Raw genomic sequence first — 5,280 nt, 5'->3', positions numbered from 1 at the left:
CTGAACGTTTCAAATAAGAGTGACTAAATGACAAAAGGCCTAAGTTGTCTCAGAATGTAAGGTGATTTTTGTCTAAGTTATTTGCCCTTAACTCTCTAAAGGGACAGATTATTTTGAAGCTGTCATGATGGCAAATAATTAGGCTTTTTTTTAAAAAAATGAAAATAGTGTTAGAATCCAAGAGGAGGTACCTTGGGAAAATAGATTCCATCTCCATAGAGTGACAATAATAATGCTAATGTGATAGCTACATTTACGAATTGAAATGTTTATGAAGAGTCTATTATAGGCTCCACCCCATTCAAGGTGTTGAGGACTCACCAATGACATGAAAGATGAACTGGTCTGCTGTCATAGAGTCCACGATTTGGTGAGGTACCTAATAAATAGGTAACTTAAGAGTGCTTTGAAGAATGAATGCTGAGATGGAACAAAAGGAAGTGGGATAAGGAGGATGGGGAGTGCTGGGGCAGGAGAACTGTTCCTGGACAGGCTAGAAAGCCAGCCATTCTGACATCTGGGATTTCTCCCAACAGAAGGAACAGCCAAGGCAAAGGCCCCCTAGGGGGCGTGCTGTGCTCTGAGATTAGGAAGGGGTAAATGCTGCTGCCGGAGAGAGAGAGGAAGAGGGAAGAGGAAAAAGGAATAGGGGAGGAGCCTGTGAGGAGGGGAAGGGAGAGGGAGGTGGAGAGAAGGTCTCTGTGATTCCGAGGAACCCAGAATGAAATAAGATGTCGAGGAGTTGCAAGTGGAGAGGATCAACTTTTAACACACTGGCTGTGACAATGGGAGGCCAGAGTAGCAGCTGAAAGGTCAGATGAGTATCCCTGAGTGTCTACTGAGCACCTGTTCCATGCTTGTATCATCAGACTTTGGGAATGCAGCTACATTTTACTGTTGGGGAATTGAGGCTCAGAAAGTAACATCCCCATGTCCCATAGCTAATAAGGTCTGTTGAACTCTTAACATTATTTCATAGGCATTTTCCTCAATACTATGAATAGATGAGTTCAATAAATACGCACCCAAGTCCATGGAGATTCAGCAGCATAAGGCCAATGTCCTTAGGTGGAACCTAATGGAGGAGATGGCCATTCAGAAATCTATCAAGTTCAAAACATATAATTACAAGTTATGAATAAATCTCTAGAAAAAAATATAAGGTATTATTAAAACACATTTAGTTGGAGAGGTCAAGAGAAGATGGCCTTGCCACATAAGGGACAATTAAGCTAAAGCCTGATGGAGACAAAGGATTTGTTCAGGGAGAGTCAAGAGAAGATTATTTCAGACATTGAAACAGCTGAGAGATGAAACTTTTCAGGGTCAGAGAGAGGGTCAGTGACATGGAGAGGCTGAGAGTGTGCTGAGAGATGTATGTGGCAAGAACAGTGGGTGGATTTTAGATCCTGCAGGATCTCACCACAGTGTGGAGTTTGAACTTCATCTTAAATATGATGAGAAGCTGTTGAGTATGCTTTGAAGGGCAGGTACCATGATTTGCTTTGAGTTTTTCAAGATTATTTTAGACTTTTCAGAAGAAGAGTTATTTTTCTTTCGGGGAGGGGTGTTGTTTTGTTTTTCCTCTAGCATCATCCTTCTCCTAGGGCCATTTTTCTTGCATTTGGCAGACCCTAAAACTAGGTCAAAAGAATCAAGGTGAAGAAAAGATGGAGATACTTTTAGCAACAGTAAGAGAAACTCAACAATGGAAATGGTCTTCTGATTGATGCACATCCCTCAGGCCTATCTGTCTAGATAGGAATCCAGTGGAAATAAATGAGTATCAGTTCATATCAGGAAATGAAGAGAAAAATGTGGGAGTCTAGGGGCTGGAGGAATAGGAATAAAAGGAAGAGAAGACAGCCATAGGGGTATTGTTTCGTGATGAATGTAGAAGACAGGCATCTTGGAAGAGCCATAAAAAGCAGAGCTATAAGAACCCAAACTTACTGAGGCGCCACGAAGGAGGATGAATTGATAGACAAGCCATCCTGGCCTCCGCTCTACGGTAGATCCTGCTTGGATTGGATGCTTTTAAAAACGATTAACTAAATTAAGTTGAAAGCAACTCAGGGAATAAAAACACACGAGAACACTCACTGAGGGAGGATAACTTAGTGGTAGAGCCCTTGCCTAGAATGCACAAAGCCCTGGAGCTCAGTGTGGTGGCTCATAATCCCAGCTACCTGGGAGGCTGAGGTGGGAGAATCACTTGAGACCTGCCTGGGCAACTTAGAGAGAGGGTATGTCAAAAGCAAAAAGAAAAGAACACATATTGAGGGCTACAATGATAGTGCCAGCCAGTGTCTAAAGCAATGGTCTTTTTTAACTCATTAATACCCAGAGCAGTGCTGTGAGGTAGGAACCATTATTTATTTATCACTCCCATTTTACAGAGGAGTTAATGGAAACACAGAGATAGGGGAAATTGCCTGTGGTCACTAAATGCTTATGTAAATGTCACGTTTCTATTCCTTTAGCAATATTCACTGTTATTTTAGTTTACTGAATTAATGTCCATTAATGGGATGATTTTTTTTTTGAAGTGCCAGAGCTTCATTTGTAATAGAATCTAGATATATCTATAGTCAAATATCGTGTAAAATTGCAGAAAATGGTCCTCGGCAGCCCTCTCTCTGATTTGCCTCCACTCAACTTCAATCAGCTGCGAGGACACGGGCAGTCTCAGGGCTAATGTTGAACTACTAATGTAATTGATCCTTCATTTCAGGGACTGGTAATAGTTCTAGTGCCAGGCAGACAATAGGACACTTACCGATGATTGTTTTAGTTTTGACTAGCATTTCATCCTATTTTTTATAGTTTTCAGGAAATGCATTTTAGTTTTTATGTTTTTGAAGAACTATACCACTCAAGATCAGCTGGTAAAAAAAATGTAGAAAACATCTGCCAAGAAGATGGTCATTACTGCTATTAGAAAATGTAGGGCATGAATCTGAAATGAAGATTAAGCTCTTCTTTCCCTTATTGAAGCATGCTGTTCTGCCTTGGTTGAATGCTTCCCTGAGTCAGTGCAAAATGGAACCACTTAATCAATGATATGGAAATATGTGGAACATTAAAACAATCATATTATAGAGGCATCAGCACTTAGAAAAAAATGGGCATCTTTAATTTCTACAATTACAATTTCCCTGTAGTGATTTCTAATATATTTGAACCAACAGTCAAAAGATTTTTGTTGTTGTTTTTACAAATCTGCACACTTACCCAGGTATTACAGTGTTCACTGTGGCTCTCTAATCGATATAATTTTATCAGCAAACACAGCCTCTAATATGTGTAAAACAAACCATGCTTGGCATTGGGAAAACAGAGACAAGTTCTTAAAGATATGTGTGGGTGTTGTGGGGCACGGAGAACAAGTAGTGAAATTCAAAACAAATAAAGTAATATTAATGACATAGATTGAAGGAAAGCTCTGTGGGACTACACAGAAGGTAGAACTATGAAATAGGAGTTTCTGGAGGAGGTGCTAGTGAGTGGGATATTGAAGAGTCATTTGGATTTCAAGTGCACAATATCTGGCAAATATTAACTCCTCAAGTAGTATATATGAATGAAGTTAATAGTCTAGTAGGCAAGAAAAGGAATGTTTCAAGGTTCAGAAAGAAAAAAAAAACCAGGAACAGTAGTTCAGAGATGATTCCCTGTGAATTCTGTCCTAGGAAGACCATAGGCTGAGAGTGAAACTGTGAAGAAGGCTTAATTAAAATATATGTTTTGTCTGTCAGAAAGTGAAGAAACAATTGGCTATGATTTGACACTTTTGAAGAAATGCAATTTTAGAAAGGATTTTCAAACAATTTAGAAGATGTGATTATTTTTCTATATCTTGGGGTATAGCATTACAATCCATTCTGCTAGGCAGGTCAGGTTTCTAGAAATTCCCTTGACATACAGCTTGCTCTTAACCTTCCACAAATTCTGTTGATATTAATTGTCAATACTCAAAACAGCCCACTTTTTCCCATCTCTACCACCTCCAATGTGGTCTTTTCTTACCTTAGCTTAAAAAAATTAATTAACTCGTAATTATACATATGTACGGGGTATGATATGATCTTTTATATGTTTACAGTATGTAATGATCAAATCTCTTTAGTTAGCATGTTTATTAGCTTAAACATTTATAATTTCTTTGTTGTGAGAACATTCATAATTCTCTGGTCTATCTATTTGAAATAAACAGTGCATTCTTGTTGGACATAGTCACCCTACTGTGCAATAGAACACCAGAACTTACTCCCAGTTGTGTCATTGTACCCTCTGATCAACCTCTTTCCAGCTCTCCTTCCTTCCTACTCCCTGCAGCCTCTGGAAACTACCATTGTAATCTCAATTTCTATGAGGTCCATTTCTTTAGATTCCACTTATGAGTGAGATCATGTAGCATTTGTCTTTCTATGCCTGGATTATTTCCTTGTTTTTTTTTTTAAAATGTCCTTTAGCCTGGTCCATCCTGGAAAAATAGAACAAAATAGGTTTTTATCCTTTTTATGACTAAATGATATTGCACTACTTATACATTCTTTGTTTTCTTTATCCCTTCATCTGTTGTTGGCTCTTGGGTTGATTCCATATCTCAGTTCTTACTGAATAGTTCTTCAGCAAACATGAAAGCATGCACACAACATAATGCTTCCATTTCCTTTAAATATGTACCAGTAATGGGATTGTTAGATCATATGATAGTTCCATTTTTAATTTTTGAGGAACCTCTGTACTGGTTTCATAATGGCTATACTAATTTACATTTCCACCAACAATATATGGATTCCATTTTCTCCCCATTCTTGACAACTTGCATTTTTTTTGGTCTTTTTGATAATAGTTATTATCAAATAATTGGGGTGAGGTGGTATCTTATTTCGGTTTTTATTTGCATTGCTGATAGTTAATGATATCAAACATTTTTCTATCACTAATAACCATTTACACATCTTCTTTAATGAAGGATCTGTCCAGGTCTTTTGCCCATTTTTTAAATTGGATTATATGTTTGTTTGCTAACAAATTTGTTGCTTAAAGTTCTGATGCCTTCTGTATATTAACACCTTGTTAAATGTATAACTTGCAGTTATTTTTCCCATTGTGTAAGTTGCCTATTCACCATGTTGGTTGTTTCCTTTTCAATGTGTTAACTTTTTAGTTTGACATATCCCTGTTGTTTATTTTTGTTTTTGTTGCTATGCTCTTGAGGTGTCTAAAAAGTTTTTTCCCAGACTAATGTTAGGTAGCATTACCCCTGTTTTC

This window comes from Marmota marmota, unplaced genomic scaffold, assembly GCF_001458135.2.
Source record: "Marmota marmota marmota unplaced genomic scaffold, marMar, whole genome shotgun sequence".
Classification (NCBI taxonomy): domain Eukaryota; kingdom Metazoa; phylum Chordata; class Mammalia; order Rodentia; family Sciuridae; genus Marmota; species Marmota marmota.
The sequence above is the reverse complement of the archived record's forward strand: the minus strand, read 5'-3'. Positions refer to the sequence as shown.